At 39.5% G+C, this 17,129-nt stretch overlaps 1 protein-coding gene across 2 annotated transcripts in view; it reads right to left on the reverse strand.

Moving 5' to 3' along the window:
* Positions 1 to 1,555: 1,555 nt before the first annotated feature.
* HACE1 (HECT domain and ankyrin repeat containing E3 ubiquitin protein ligase 1) overlaps positions 1,556 to 17,129 on the reverse strand; it is a 182,639-nt gene continuing 167,065 nt past the window's right edge. For both annotated transcript variants that reach the window (XR_008548611.2, XR_010158119.1), the window contains exons 23-24: positions 8,936 to 9,078; positions 1,556 to 4,109 (exon numbers count right to left, since the gene is read on the reverse strand). The gene's annotated coding sequence lies outside the window, so the exon portion shown is untranslated. The remainder of the gene's footprint in view (positions 4,110 to 8,935; positions 9,079 to 17,129) is intronic.

The following is a 17,129-nucleotide window of genomic DNA, read 5'->3' on the forward strand; positions in this document are numbered from 1 at the left end:
ATGAAATAAAAAATTGGTAAGTTGGGCTCCATGAAAATTAAAAACTCTGCTCTACAAAAGAAACTATTGAGAGAATGAAAAACAAGCCACAGATTGAGAGAAAATATTTGCAAAACATATCCAATAAGAGACTTGTATCCAAAATCTACAAAGAACTCAATACTCAACAAGAAAACAAACAACTTTATTACAAAATGGCCAATATATCTGAACAGAGCACCTCACTAAAAAAGATATACATATGGTAAATAAATATATGCAAAGATGTTCAACATGATATGTTACTAGGGAGTTGTAAATTAAAATAACAGTGGGATAGGCCGGGTGTGGTGGCTCACGCCTGTAATCCCAGCACTTTGGGAGGCCGAGGTGGGTGGATCATGAGGTCAGGAGTTCAAGACCAGGCTGGCCAAGATGGTGAAACCCTGTCGCCACAAAAATTAGCCAGGTGCAGTGGCAGGCGCCTGTAATCCCAACTACTCAGGAGGCTGAGGCAGGAGAATCACTTGAACTTGGTGGGCGGAGGTTGCAGTAAGCCAAGATCACACCACTGCACTCCAGCCTGGGTGACACAGTGAGACTCTGTCTCAAAAAAATAAAAATAAAAAAAATAAAATAAAATAAAATAAAATAAAAAATAACAGTAGGATACTACCACATACCTATTAGAATGGTGAAAATCCAAAAAAACTAACAGTATCAAATGCTGGCAGGGATGTGGAACAATATCTCATTCATTGATGGTGGGAATGCAAAATGGTACAGCCACTTTGGAAGATAGCTTGGCAGTTTCTTAACAAAGCTGAAACCTCATCTTACCAATACAATTCAGCAATTGCACAACTAGGTATTTACCCAAGTAAGTTGAAAACTCAAGTCCACACAAAAACCTGCCCACAAATGTTTATAGTAGCTTTACTCATAATTGCAAAAAAACTGAAAGCAACTAAGATGTCCTTCAAAAGGCAAATGGATAAACAAACTGTGGTATATCCATAAAATGGAGTATTATTCAGCAATAAAAAGAAATGAGCTATCAAGCCACTTAAAGACATAAAGTAATCTTAAACTCATGTTGCCTAGTGAAAAGAAACCATCTGAAAAGGCTACCAAACTATACATATACTATACTATATGATTCAACTATAGAAGATGTTGGGGTTCAATCAGGCTGGTGGGAAAAATATTAAATACAGTTATAGTAGTAGTCAAAAACTCTCAGGCCTTTAAAGATAGTTATAGTAATAGTCAAAAACTCTCAGGCCTTCCAAGAGAGTTTTTGACTATTACTACAACTATCTTTAATATTTTTCCCACCAACCTAATTGAACCCCAACAAGAAGACACTCTGAAATAGCCAAAAGGATAGTGACAATGAAAAGATCAATGGTTGCCAAAACTTTGGAACAGCGGAGTGGGTAAGAGATGAATAAGTGGAGCACAGGGGATTCTTAGAGCACTGGAACTATTCTGTAGGGCACTGTAATGGTGGATACAGAACAGTGTACATTTGTCAAAACCCATAGAATGTACAGCACAAAGAGTAAAACCCTAAACTCTGAACTTCATTTAATAATAAGGTATCAGTATCAGTTTGATACTAACAAGTATTAGTGTACAACAGTAACAAGTGTACCCAGGGAAACTGAGACGTAGGTGAGAGGAAATATGTGGGAACTCTCTGTACTACCTGCTCAAATTCCTGTAAACCTAAAACTGCTCTAAAAAAATAAAGTATTAATTTAAAGAAATTATCTTATGTATAATGCTCATTTTCCCCAAATGCCAAACAACAAGGCTCTACTGGAATAAGCAGCTGTTGCTCACTGTTAAGGCTTTATCTACACTAAACTGGCTTTTATAAATTGTCAGTCACTTTCAGATACGCTCAAATAATGAGCCCATAAATTATGGGTAGGCTCTGGGCAGGGTTTTTAAAAGTGTGGTCCTCAAACCACCTACACCAAAATCATTTGGATGCTTGTTAAAAATCATATCCCTACTAAATCAAAACCTCAAAAGGCAACCAATCTGCATTTTTAACAAGTTCACTGGGGATCATGATGCACAATGCGTGTGAGAAGCACTGCATTAATAACATATAAGGATACTTAAGGAATACTCCTTTTATTTTACTGCTTATAAAAAGCAAACAATTAAAACATACCAGCTGCCCAGTAATTGAGAACAGGTTTTTCTTCATCTCCTTCACACAAAATGACAGTCAGTGACTTATTTGGCAATTTCAGGAATCTCAGCCATAGGGACTAAATTCTCCAGAAGCCCTTTATTATCTCACACTATGTTAAAGAAATGCTGTTTTTTCAAGAAAGAAATAACTGGATGGTGAAGACAAGAATGATGCTTATGGCCCTTTTGTATCTTTTTTCATTGAAGTCTTATGAATCACACTTTTAATAAAAGATTAAAGAAGACATTTCTGATGCTTTATCATTTACTATTACCTAAATTGAATAAACATTTTTCAATAAAATTTTCACATGACATTGTCAATTCATTTTTCCCTCTAAGAAAATTAATTTCTATGAAATCGTTTTGGTCTTGACCTTTTCAAGAAGATATAATTTTCCTGCATTTCTATCAAAGAAGGTCACAGTGTCAGAACACAGGGCAGCCTCACAGCAATGCCCTAGAACAATCACAGAATGGACCTGAACAATCCCAGTTATCATCATTTCTTTCAGACTCTCCACCTTGTCCTTTTGTGATCATGGCAATTTAACTTTAAGCTGTATGGTATTGTTATTAGCTCAATTTATCTCACGGTCAAACTTCAAGCAATCTTTACTATTCAGTACATAGCAGACATGTGTCTTTCAAATTGTTGGCTCATATTCCTGCCTCCTTTCCCTCCAACCATCACATTTATAGGCCTTCCTTAGTGAAAATGATCTAGTATTCATCATTTATACTATAATCTAAGGCAGTGCTGCTCACATTTGAGTGTGCATCAGAATCACCTGGAGGGCTTGTTAAACTGTAGATTGCCGGGCCCACCTCCAGAGTTTCTGATTCAATGGGTCTGGGATGGGGCCTGAGAATTTGCATTTCTAATGTGTTCCCAGATGATGATGATGATGGTGGTCCAGGGACCACACTTTAAGAACCACTGATATAAGTAATTTGCCATCTTTCTTCTGATGCTTTTTCCAGATAATGTTGTGTGTTTTAATTTATATAAATTGCTCCGTGACTCATCAGAGTGAAAATCCTAATTATTAATAACAACTTCTAGACGGTGTATTAGAAACTATGCAAACTGACAACTGATGCAAATTGACAACTGCTTTTGACAGCAGCAGGGCCGCCACACAATTTATTTTCTATTTTCCCACAGAAGACTATGAAACAAAAATTTCAAGTGAGCATGTGAGAACCCTAGCCTTTTACTAACCAAATCTTAACCAGTTGAGTCACTCATCTGTCTCTGGCTTAAGCACTTCCACTCAATTTCTACTTGCCTGCCTTGTCGTCTCAGCTGATCTGTTGGATTTGGTCCCAGTCCATGAAGACCTGCCTCTTTCCACCAGGAGCCCGTGCTCCCTACCACTCTGCAGAAGCTGACCCGCCTTTCTAGGGTCGAGTCATGGGTCGTCTCCATCTTGGCTCCCTGAGGATGAGGCGCTTCTGCCTAACTTCTTCCAGGGCTCCCAGACTTCTCTTCCTCTTGGCTGCCTCCCCTGGTGTGTTCTGGAGAAGAATATTCACTTTCTTGCCAAAGGAATTTAAAGAGTGCCAGAGCTGAGGGGGGCCAGGGCTACATTGGGAACTGAGTACTTGAAAGTGCCCCCTCGGCGGATGGCAGGAAAAGGGGAGCATTCACACACAGGGGTATACTGTTGAAGAAATGCCAAGTCCTGCTTTCTTTGATTCTCTTTGAGTGTTTCTTCAAATAAGGTGCCCAGCAGAATGGCTTCTTACCTTCGTATAAGAATGGCACATTCTGCTGAAAGATGTTGCGCCAGCAAGATGGAGATAAAATCCTGAGCAAACCAAGCAACGAGAAAGCCAGGCAACTTCACCAGCAGAGGGCGCCAGACCACCAGCGGCGCCTCACAGGAAGTCCGGGTCTGTAACCACTGGTAACTCTGGGGACAATGAAGGGAGGGGACACTGGATTATTATTATTGTTCCCATGTTATTTATTAAACCTCATGGCCAGAACACTAACAAGCATTGTATAAAAAAAGAGCACAGGACTTGGAGTCTGAAAAGCCAGATTCTAGCATTTTGTAGCTTTTTGGCTTGGCCAAACACCCAGAGCCTCCATTTATTTTCTTACCTATGAAATCGAAGGAAAAAATAATAATTGTAGCAATGGTGTGTGGCTTATCAACTTCACAGGTTTGCTATGAAGGCTGATAAATAAAGGGGAAAAAAAGATCTATAAGCACAAACCTTAGTTATTTCTGGGGTTGTGAACTCAAAAAAAGTATATTAATCTTAAAGGGCAACTCACTCCTCATGCCACAGAATCCGGATGCCTTATCACGTACTTCGGAAAGATACTTATGTTGCAGCCTGCACAGATAGTGGGGATTTGTGGAGTAGGGAGTCCATTCAGAGAGGCACCAAATCCCACTGGGTAATTAATGGTACACGCCATTCCACCCCAATCTCGGGTACTTAAGTGAGGCTGGCAACAGAGAAGATTCTTCACAGTGTGAAGAATCCAGGGGGAAAGATCTAATAGAAAAACCAAATCCAGGGCTGTCCTTCTAAAACAATTACTGGAAAATTGCAGAACCAGTCTGCCCCAGGGAACCTCAGGGAAAATATTACTTCGATTGTGTGATTGCATCTTTCACAGAGCATGCAAGAGCACTGCCGGGCACTGCAAGGCAGAAGCTAAGAGCTCCAGTAGTTATATTATGCCTTTGTGGGATTGCTATGCTTAGCTTATATTGAAAGCAGCACAAAATTAAAATGCCAAAGTTAAAAATCACAAATTCTGAACTCAACTACAGGACAGAGTTCCAAGTGATTTCATTCTATTTTCATGTGACGGGCTATTAATTGCAATCACTGCACAGAATTTTTATTTAGGACAGCTAAGGTTTCTCTTGCCTCCAAGCCCCAACCAACGTAGTCCTCTCTGCTGGAGAAATTTCTCTAACCAATCTTCCTGTCATTTGCCTCGTGGGCTCGTTCAAATTGACACCTGAGAGTTAATTTACACCTTCCTGTTTTACAAAAACAATCTAGAAGGTACCTAGCGATCTATCTCATTTGAATTAAAACACTAAATTTCAGTTTCCAGTCTTATATGGATTATATAAATGGGAACCCTTGGGGAGAAGCCCAGATGAACTAGGAAAATTTTTCTGTCCTTTCAATTATTTTTTCAACACATCTGTGCTGGTTACTTTTAAATCTACCTCTATCTCTTCTTTAAAATCCAGCTAACAAACAAGTCATTATAAATAGTACCTTTTTAGAGAAGGAAAACATGTCACCTCTCAATTCTGCTACAAGGAAGTCGTTAATGTAGGTTACTGAATTAGAACAATCTCTGGAGTAGTCATGTCTTTTCTGGAATGGGTCTAGGGAACTCTTTAAATTGTAACTATTATGTATTGCAATTTTTTAAAGCTAACATGTATTTATTTTAAGATCAACATAGCTTTATTTTGGATCTACATAGTAGTGTGCCAAGTAGTGTGACATTGCTTGTTCCCTCCCTTCTGGGGATATGGCAGTACCCTGTGAAGTTGGGCAGGGCCAAGTGAAATGCTTTAGACAAGGACATGAGAGAGGAAGTCCATGTGTCACTTCCCATCAGAAGCCTTGGAAAGCCCATGCCTGATTGACCCTGTTACCTCACCCTGTCACAGGGTCTGGCAATGTACCATATGTTGGAGGCTCCAACAGCCTGATCCTAGGGAAATCCTGAATCAGAGACACCTCCAAGTTGGACACGCAGTTTAGACAAATGACAAGCAATAAGTCTTTGCTATCTCAAGCCACTGAGATATTAGGGTTGCTTATACCACAGCATAATCCAGCCTACCCTACTGATGCCACATCAGAAATTCTTGCCTCAACAATGTTCCATGACCCAGACCTCTGTAACTGGTAGAGGTCAGGGAAGGGGTCAAGGGGCAGAGCTGTAAAGGGATATATGACCCAGATCATAGGTCAGAAGGGATATAGTTTTTGAAATATGGTGGGAAATTGTAGAAAGAGCCAGGCTTTCAGAGCAAACACAGCTCAGCATTCAAAATTTGGCTCTGAAACCACCCTTAATTACACAGACAAGTTCCTTAAACTCTCTCAATCTCAGTTTCCTCCACCATAAAATAGGAATAATAATACCTTTCTTAAATGAGCACCTACAAGCAAAATACCTTTCACATAATTTCTCAAACTGTAGCTGCTATTTTTATCATCCATTCTTATAGAAGAGAATCTGACAATGGGCAGCACAAAAGCAGAATAAACATTTTCACTTGTTCACCTTGGAAAAAGGTTATGCTAAGCCTTGCCACTTATATTTTTTGGTTAAACAACAAGCCCTGGTACAGGAAATACAAATTTTATTAATAGCAGTACTGGCATCTTACGAATGCAGAAAGTAATAAACATATAGATGTTAAGTATACAGAAAGTCAATGATAGAGAGGGATTTATTTATTTACTCAATTTATGAAATCGTGACCTTGAAACTCTTATGCAAAAAAAAGCCGTTAATCCCAATTTGTAGAGTATATGAAACTAGCAACAGGAGTTGTAATATAGATAAAAGACAACACAAGAAGAATTAGAATCGCTTTTAAAGCAACATTTGTCTGCTCCTTTCTCATTAAGCCTGTTTTAAAAGGTGAGGCATATTCCCGACCCTAAGAATTAAAATTCCTCACCCCAATCAATCTGGTTTTGTACATTGAGATATATTGCCTTTCTCACAAGCTCTAAAAGATTTTATAAACCCTGAGGTAAGCAGAGATGAATTTCTTAATAAAAATTCAATTTGTAGGGTTTAGATATTATTTACTTCTTGATTGTAGAGTAATTTGTGAGCCTTACCCAACGTGGCTACATAACTTCTTCCTCTGGCAATGGGAGTGAAATTGATTGGATCTTTTCACAGAATAACATGAGTTGACCCAAATTTTTTTCTCTCAAGTCACATATATTACCCTGCTATTTACTTTCTGTCAAAATAATCCTAGCATGCCAGCCACCAGGCAAAACATCGATGTTTATCTAAGAATTTTCATCTTTGCTTAGTAAATGATTCTGTTGGGTGACAGATTCCTCTGCTCACCAAATCTATTAAAAAAAAAAAAAGTAACTCAGGCTTGTCCATTTGTTTCACCTTTGTCAAAAATTTCCTGAAACAAGTCCTTGCTTTTCATTTGTGCTAAAGACTCCTTTCTTATTTGCGCTTCCAGAGCTATTAGTTTTCTGTAGTCATCACTCAGGACTTAATTATACCCTTAAAGCCATAAAACTTCCATACACCAGCCACACCACGTGCCTGCCTCCTGGTACACAGGCCAGTTGGAGGACCCAGCTCTTTGGACTCAGCTGCATTTCATGGAGCACTGGCAAGGCAAGATGGTCCATATGGACACTGCAGTGCAGGACTTTCAGACCCCAGAGAAAAATAAATCCCATTATGTTCTCCCTGACTTGATCCGTTGAGATCATAAATACATGGACAGAGCCCCTCTTTCCAGGGAGGAAGTCATTGCTGGAATGGGAAGCTGAACACGTGAGGATCTGCAATGGAATTCCCAGTGAGTTGTGCCTCCTGAATGACCTCTCTAACCAACTGTTAATCATTCAGCCAAACTTCAATTGGGGAAAAAGTAGTAATAAAATTAAATCACTCAAATCACATAGCACATTTTAGGATAATTTCAAGCAGAACCCACAAGCCCAATAACATGCAGAGGATATTTCAAAGTCGAAAACCATATTTAATTCTCTCTGGGGCCAAGGCAGGGACACAGTAAAGGAGACATCTAACTGAAACTGCACAGAAGCCTCCAGTGCTTCAGGCTGGAAGTCACCAAACACTATATGGAAGCTGGCTGGGGAGTCTGCATTTCCTGAGGGCCACATGCTGGGAGTCTGGTTGTAATCATCATTATTATTGATCAGAACTGAACCTTGGTTGATGGTGTATGAAGTAGTATAATGATGTGAGCTTTTGGTGTGCAAACATACACAGTTCATTGACTTTACTCGCAAATCTCCAGAGTGCTCATCAAACAGTATAGGAGCTGCCCCAGAAAGGAGTATCCATCCAAAATAGTCAGTTACAAGATAAACCAAAAAGAGAGTGGCCAGAGAAAGGAATTCCAAAATGACAGATATTTGTTACAAGTTCAGAAAAGCAGAGAAAATAAGAAACAGAAGCATAAAGCTGAGGTTAAAAAGGCTTCTCTCTCGAAGGCCTTTCCCACAAAGCAGTTGCTCAGAAAGCACAAAGTGCCATAAAGGCAGCTTCTAAGAAGACAGTCAACAAGAAGGCTTTACTCAAAATGCTGAAGACCAGAGCTGCAGGCATTTTGGGACCCAGCCTAGATTATAGGTCAGAAAGACCAGGCTGAGAAGCCTCTGGTAAGAAATAATAAAAGTTTTTGATAACATGCCATCCAGATAAAATTGTGCCTCCTCCTGCTTGAGGACCAGCTGCACTCCAGAGCTACTTTTAAAAATAAACAAAAGCCTAACCCTGGATCGTTATTAAAGATTTCCATGAAGGGGGGCTGGTTGGGCAGCAGCAGAGGTATAGATTATAATACAAAACACACAGTAAAACTTTCTAACATCCTCCTGACTTCTCTCTGCCCCCACCCTGCCCCTCCCACCCCAGAGTCCTCCCTCTTGGCACAGCTGCACCTATTCTCATTCTCTGTCTCTGAAAATATTCTGGCATCACCTGGCTGGATGTCTCACTAACCTGTCAGCATCTTCCTTTAGGCCTCAGATAGTTTCAGGCTGTTTCTTAAGTGCAATCACCAGTCCTCCGTGGCTTCTTCAGTTTTTGTCTTCAACCATTTCCCTAACTGAATACAGGCATCCTGCGAGGAAGAATCCCCACTCCTGATAAGACAGAAGAGAGGAAAAGTTTATACCAATTGCCCTTTGAATATTACTTTTCCTTTGTACACAGACACACACACACACGTGTACACCTACAGACACATACATCACAATAGGCTATATGAAGAAGACAAAGTCATTAAAGTATTCAGTATGAACTGACACTCCTCATGACAAGATTCATTCACTCCTGTGCTCTCATCAGAACTTTGGTCACTGTTTGACAGTATTAGTTTCATATTGTTGCTGAGACAAACTAGACAAACCTAGTGGCCTAAGGCAACGCAAATTTATTATCTTACAGTTCTGAAGGTCAGAAGTCTGAAAAGAATTCTAGGGCTAAGATGAAGGTATTGGCAGAGTTTGTTCTTTCTGAAAGTTCCAGGAGAGAATCTGTTCCTTGTTTCTTCTAACTTCTAGAGGCTGTGGGCTTTTCCCGGCTGATGGGAAATTCCAGTCTCTTCTGATCTCTCATTTCAATCTCTTGCTTTTATGAACACATCTCCTACTACTCATTCTGATCTCCTGTCCCCCTCTTCTAAGAATCTTTGTGTTACATCAGACCCATCTGGATAATCCAGGATAAGATCCTTAAGATCTCAAGATCATTAATTTAATCATATCTGCAAAGTCCCCTTTGTCTATAAGGTAACATTCACCAGTTCCAGGAACTAGAACATGGACATGATTGGGGGACAATTATTTCAGTTTACTACACTGGCTCTCACATGCCACAAACTTCATTTGAAAAAATCAGTACAAATTCATGCAACAAAATTGCAATGTGAAATTGCCAAACTTGCAAAAGATGAATGAATTCATAAAGTTGACCAAAGTTATGGTTGAGAGCTGCTGGAATTATGAGCAAAGCCATTGACAAATGAGGCTCCTGCAGAGACAGAACTCTTCAATCCAGCAAAGCAAGTGTTACTGAAATTCCTCCTGATGAAGAGAGACCCTTAGGAAAACTAATGAAGTGCTCAACTTTTTCCTTATGATGCAAAAATGTGAAATAAATATATATAATCATACAATTATCTTTGAAACATTTTTTACCAAAAATGAATCAATCATGATTCATTCTCTGTTCACTCTAAACTTATAATTATTGTGTTAATTTTATCCCCAAAACAGAACTTATTTTTATAAATTCTAGTTTTATTTTCCAAGATAACCAATAACCAATTAAGACATTTTTCACTATTTACTATAAAGTTTTAGTCCCTATTCTAAGTGGATTCATTTTAAATGGCTGTTTTCTAATAAAAATTAGCCCTAGAGAAAGGGTGGGGGAGCAGGGGAAAGCCTCCAATGAAGACCCCCAAAAAGCATCCTAAAGGGGCAGACAGGATGTCTTAGCACAGCTGAGTGGGGAAGCTGTGGAGAGCAAGGCCACGTGCTACCTTAAGCATAGCTTAGGTGGCCTAAAGATTATTTCCCTCTGTGGCCTAAAGATTATCCCCTTATTATGTAGCCTGAAACTTCATCTGTGAGGGAAAATCACCAGCATGGTAAGCTTAACATCACAAAGATATCACTAAGATCAGTGTCACATGGGAAAAGAATTTAACGCCTTTCTGAAGGGGTCTGGGGAACATACCATTGATTGAGTGCTTCCAAGTGCCAAGTATTAGGTAGGGCATAGTCTCTTAATCCTCTGTAAATTAAATACTGTCTAAGAAAGAGTTTCTGGAAGGTCTCACAGATAGGAAATAGCAAAGTCATGAAGGAAACTGGGATCTTGCTAGGCACAAAGCCCACGCTATTTTGCCACCCCATGCTGGTTTGCCTGACTGCATGCCACAACAGGTGTGTCACTGGTTTCCAGGAGCTGCCTCTCCCTGTCATAAGGGCATAGATGAGACTGAGTAGATGGAAGATCAAGTATATAAGGGAGACCATCTGGGCCTAGGCCCTCTCCAAGGCTTGTCAGTTTTGTGAACTTGAGGAATAAGAAATGTTTTGAAACTCTCAGAAGATTTCTGCTGCCTCTGTAAAATGAGAATATTATTAATGCTTGTCCTCATATAGTTGTTGACTTCAAGAAAACTCATCTTAAAATTCAGAGGAATAACTAGTAAGACTCAATATTAAATTAAACATGTCCATTCAAAGCTATCTCAATAAAGGCACCAACAGGAATATTTAGAATGAAACCAGCTGATTCTAAGATTAATATGGAAAAATGAACTCTAAGGTTAATATGGAAAAATGAACAGTCAAGAATATTCTGAGAAAAGTGAGTAATGAGAAGGTAAGTCCAAGTAGAGAGCAAAAGATATTATAAAGCTATGCTAATTAAAACAATATGGTATTATGCCTGGAAGAACAGAACAATAGAGCACAACAGGGAGTCCTGGAATGGACTCAAATACATGCAGGAATTTAAGATATGATCAAAGTGTCATTTCAAATCAGTAGGTAAAAGATGGATTGTCCAATAACTGTCAGAACAACTGAACAGCCATCTGAGGGAAATATATTTTGACTTTTGGCCTTTCACAAAAAATAAATTATTGATGGATAGATTTCAACATACAAAATGAAGCCATTAAAATTGCTAAAAGGAAATATGGGATAAATTTTTACAACTTCAGAATCAGTTGGTCTTGAAACTATGTAGAATCTGCTGTAATATTAAAAAAATGAATTTGACTATACAATATTTTTAATTTCTACATGTAAAGAAACCACAACATGGAGAAAAATTGCCCCATGGTTCTTTCTTTTCTTCTTGTATGCCTCAAGATATTTTCATTTGCTATTCCTTCTGCCTGAAAATGCTCTTTCTCCAGCTTACATATAACAAAAAGAAAAAATTATTTGCAATATATAAAATATTCCAACAAATCATTAAGAAAATATCAACAATACAAAAGAAAAAAATGGGTAAAAATAGTAACTCACAAAAATGAAATACAAATGGCTTTCCAGCATATTAGAAAGTAGTCAATCTTACTCAAAATAAGTGAAATTCAAATAACACTATAAGATCCCATTTTTAACTATCACATTGGTGAAAAACAAAAATGTGATGACATATTAGAAAAGTGAAACAAGGGCTCTTATACAGTGTTGGTGGGAAGGTGATTAGAACAATCTTTATACAAGGAAATTTGGGAATATCTGTCAAAAATATAAATGTACATATTTTTGACCCACAAATTCTACTTACATCAAAATTAAATATCTGTGAAACCTTTACATATACATATTCTGATCCTAGTATATCTAATAAAAATATTTTCACAGTATACAAAAAGGGAAATTAATGCAATATTTTTTGGTAATAGAAAATAATGCAAATCAAGTGTCTTTCAGTTGGAGACTGATTAAATAAGTGATAGCACTTACATGCAATGAAATATTCTTGGCCAGGCATGGTGGCCTGTAATCCCAGAACTTTGGGAACCCAATGCATAGTTCAAGACCAGCATGGGCAAAAAAAATAAGACCCCATGTCTACAAAATATTTAAAGAGTTGCCAGGTGGGGTGGTGCATGCTTGTAGTCCCAGCACTTTAGGAGGCCAAGGCAGGAGGATCTCTTGAGCACAGGAGTTTGAGGGGGCAGTGAGCTATAATCACACCTAGCACTCCAACCTAGGTGACAGAACAAGACCCTGTCTTAAGAGAAGAGAAGAGAAGAGAAGAGAGGAAGGGAAAAAAGGGAAGGGAGGGAGGGAGGAAGGAAGGAAGGAAGGGAGGGAGGGAGGGAGGGAAGGAGGAAGAGCAGGAGTGGAAGGAAGGGAGGAAGGGAGGAAGGGGAAGGGAAGGGAAGGGGGGAAGGGGTAGAAGGAGGGTAAGGAAGGGAAGGAAAGAAAGGAGGAAGCTAGGAAGGGAGGGAGAAAAGGAAGGAAGGAAGGGGGGAGGGAGGAAAGGAGGGAGGAAGGAGGGAGGGAAGAAAGAAAGAAAAAGATTCTACAGTTGTTAATAGGAGTGAGATAGCTCTAGGTGCGCTGAATGAGCTCCAAGTTATACTGTTATGTGAAACAAATCAAGGTGTAGAACAGAACATACAGTATTCTACCATTTGTGTATGTATTAGATGTATATGTATACAGCTATATATGTACATTGTAGGATCAAGGATGGAGGAAAACTTGTATTTTTTTAAATTTTTTATCATGTTCACATATTATCTATCAAAAAATTAAGAAAGAAAAAATGTTAAGCAAGGCCTTGAAATATTCGGGCAGATTATCCATTGTCAGCACCACTGAGCCTTGTTGACACAAGTAATGAAGAATTTTGCGCTGAAATTCAGTAGGCACTAGCATGATACACTGCATATGCACAGCAGGTATTTGGAGTGAGAAGATGTGCTTTAGTTCCCAGTTCCATGTCTTAAAAGCTGTGTGATCTTGAAAAGGGCACTTACACTTTTGAACCTCGAGTTTCTCAACTATCAATAGGGACAAATAAGAAAGGGGTTTCTTTTGAGGTTGCAACTGGGTAATATAGCTGAAAGTATTATATAAACTTAAAGTGACATAAACGTGCTAGTTAACATCTAATTAATTTCTAAGAATTTAATGCCATGTAAACTTAAAGTGACATAAACAAGCTAGTTCATATCTAATTAATTTTTAGGAAGTTAGAAACTCAGTGGCCTGGGTGGAAGAAAATAATCTGGAAAATCTTAGTGAAGGCCATATGACAATGAAGATTAAATAGACCCCTCAGCTGCAGCAGACAAAGATGCTCAATGTGTCCAAGTAGAGGGCACTGTTCACACATCTGTCCAAAGAGTGGTGTGTGTGTGTGTGTGTGTGTGTGTGCACGCGTGCGCGCGCTGGGGTGGGGGTAGAACGCATACATTTTTTCTTTTCAGTTTTAACCCCGATAAAGAAGTTATTCTTTCTCTTTGAGTAATTCAATGAATTCAACCCCTCCCTCTATACTGGCAGATGTTAAACACAAAGGGACACAGCCCAGAGGCAGCTGACCATGGAGCAGAGAACTCAGTGAAAGGCAGAAAACTCTGACAAGCCTTTTCCAGGTAGGTGGGAAGCATTTTGTCAAGGAAATTAGAAAGTCATATTCCCATAAAGTTGTTAAAGGCTTGCTATTTAACGAATTTCATATGAAAACTAAAAAAAAATTCTGCAGATTAGTACTAAGGACCCTAATAAAGTCATCCCTCTGTCTTCTCGAGGGATTGGATCCAGGAACTGCCAAGGATATTGAAATCCACAGATGCTCAAATCCCTGGTATAAAATGGCATAGTGTTTGCATATAATCTATGCACATTCTCTAAATTAGGTATAATACCTGGAACAATGTAAAGGCCATGTAAATGGTTGTTATATTGTATTGTTTTTGATTTGTATTATTTTTATTGTTATATCAGTTTTTTTTTCTTTCCCAAATACTTTCCATCAGTAGTTGTTTGTATCAGAGGATGTGGAATCTGAGGATATAGAACCCGCAGATACAGAAGACGCTGGCTGTATGAGGAAACGATAAGCCACAGGCAGCAAGAATTAATGTAAAACAGAGAATGATCAGCAGAACACAGAAAAGTAAAAGAGAGGCGGCATCGCAGGAAACTGGATGTGAAGACTGTAATACATCTCTGCAAAATATTCAGTACTCCTGTCTGCAAAAGGCAAGTTCTCTTCATACTCTGTTGGTGAGACTATAAATTAGCACAAGGACTATAGAGAACAGTTTGGAGGTTCCGCAAACTAAAGATAGAGCTACCATCTAATCCAGCAATCCCACTGCTAGCTATATACCCCAAAGAAAGGAAATCAGTATATCGAAGAGATATCTGCATGCCCATGTTTGTAGCAGCTCTGTTTACAATAGCCAAGATTTGGAAGCAACCTAAGTGTCCATCAACAAATGAATGGATGGAGAGAATGTGGTACATATACACAATGGAGTACTATTCAGCCACAAAAAAAAAAAAGATTCTGTCATTTGCAACAACATGAATGGAACTGGAGGTCATTATGTTGAGTGGAGTAAGACAGACACAGAGAGATGAACTTCACATTTTCTCATTTATTTGTGGGAGCTAAAAAGTAAAATAATTCAATGCATGGAGATAGGGAGTAGAATGATGGTTACCAGAGGCTGGGAAGGGTAATAGGGTAGTGGGAAGTGGGGATGGTTAACAGATTCAAAAAAATAGAAAGAATAAAAAAGATCTAGTATTTGATAGCACAACAGGGTGACAATAGTCAATAATAACTTAATTTCACACTTTAAATAACTAAACAATTGAATTGTTTGTAATACAAAGGATAAATGCTTGAGGTGATGGATGCCCCATTTACCCTGAGGTGATTATTACACATTGTATACCTGTCTCAAAATATCTCATGTACCCTATAAATGTATATACCTACTATGTATCCACAAAAATTAAATTTTTTTAAATGTAGGTTCTACATCCCTTCCCCCTTGAATCTGACTTAACTTTAGTGACCAATAAAGTATGGTTAGAGTGACACCATATGACTTTCACAGGCATGAGACCTATGAAATCATAGAGGGCCGCATGCTCAAAGGGCCCTGCACTTGGTATAATGCTCTGCTGTTGCAGTCTTGAGCTTCTTGATAATTTTTGAACAAGGGGCCCACATTTTCACCTTGCCTTGGGCCCACGAAGTATAGAATCAGTTCTGCTTCTGAGGCTAGGTCATAAACGGTGATGCAGCTTCCTCCTTGTTCTCTGGAACACTCATGTCGGAGAGTTAAAGCCACCCTAGGAGCACTCGCATTCCAAGAGCCCAGATGGAGAAGTGCTGAGACTCCAGCCATAGTTTGACTGCAAGCACCTGAGAAACCCAGAGCCAGACCTACCCACCTGAACCCTTCCCAAGTCCTGATCAGCAGGATAATAAAACGGTTGTCCACGTTCTAAGCCTTAAAGTTTTAGGCTGATTTTTTACAAAACAATAGTGATTTGGAACATGGGATTATGTCAGACCAGATTTGATTTTTTAAACCATGAGTTCTTAATCTTTTGCGTGCAATAAACAAGAGAGGCGCAAGTAAGGACAGGTGGAAACACTTCTTTAGTCCATTTTCTCCAGCTATTAGCTGTTAAGCAAGAAAGGGAGATAGTTTAGGAGAGCACATAGCCCTGGGACCCAGGAAAGCAGCACATCTTGACAAGTCACTTCCTAGGGTGGAGCCTGAACCTGAAGCCAGATGAACCAATGGTGCATCAATGTGAAGAGCCTAATTGAATGAGGCACAGAGTGTGAAGAGAAACAGAACCTTATTCACCTAATTCATCTTCATTCGGTTTGTATGTGTCCTGGGATCAAACTTCAGACTGCTGAATCCTTTTGCATTTCTTTTTTTGAGATGGAGTCTCGCTCTGTTGCTCAGGCTGGAGTGCAGTGGTGCAATCTTGGCTCACTGCAACCTCTGCCTCTCAAGTAGTGGGGATTACAGGTGCCCACCACCATGCCTGGCTAATTTTTGTATTTTTAGTAGAGATGGTGTTTCACCATCTCTAACATGGTCTCTAAATACTGACTTCAAGTGATCCACCCACCTTGGCCTCCCAAAGTGCTGGGATTACAGGCATGCCATTCTCCTGCCTCAGCCTCCCGAGTAGCTGGGACTACAGGCGCCCGCCACCACACCCGGGTAATTTTTTTGTATTTTTAGTAGAGATGGGGTTCCACCATGTTAGCAAGGATGGTCTCGATCTCCTGACCTCGTGATCCGACCACCTCAGCCTCCCAAAGCACCGGGATTACAGGCGTGAGCCACCGTGCCTGGCCCTCCTTTTGCATTTCTAACCTCTGATAGAGTTTGCAGGGCTAAGGAATAATGGCCACCATTCATCAAGGGCTCATCGTGAGCCAGACTCCTCACCTACACTAGCTTGAATCTCACATACAGCCCCATGGTGGGGGCGGTGGGGGGGTTGTATTATGCCCAGTTTAAAAGTTAGGAAGGGAAGCTTAGAATAATGAAGTAGCTTTATAAAGGTAACATCTATTGAGTGCTGACTGTGTGCAAGCTCTGCTGCGTGTTCCATATGCATTACCCCACTGAATGCTCACAGTCATGCTCTGAAGG

Source organism: Pan troglodytes, chromosome 5 (genome assembly GCF_028858775.2).
Source record: "Pan troglodytes isolate AG18354 chromosome 5, NHGRI_mPanTro3-v2.0_pri, whole genome shotgun sequence".
Lineage (NCBI taxonomy): Eukaryota > Metazoa > Chordata > Mammalia > Primates > Hominidae > Pan > Pan troglodytes.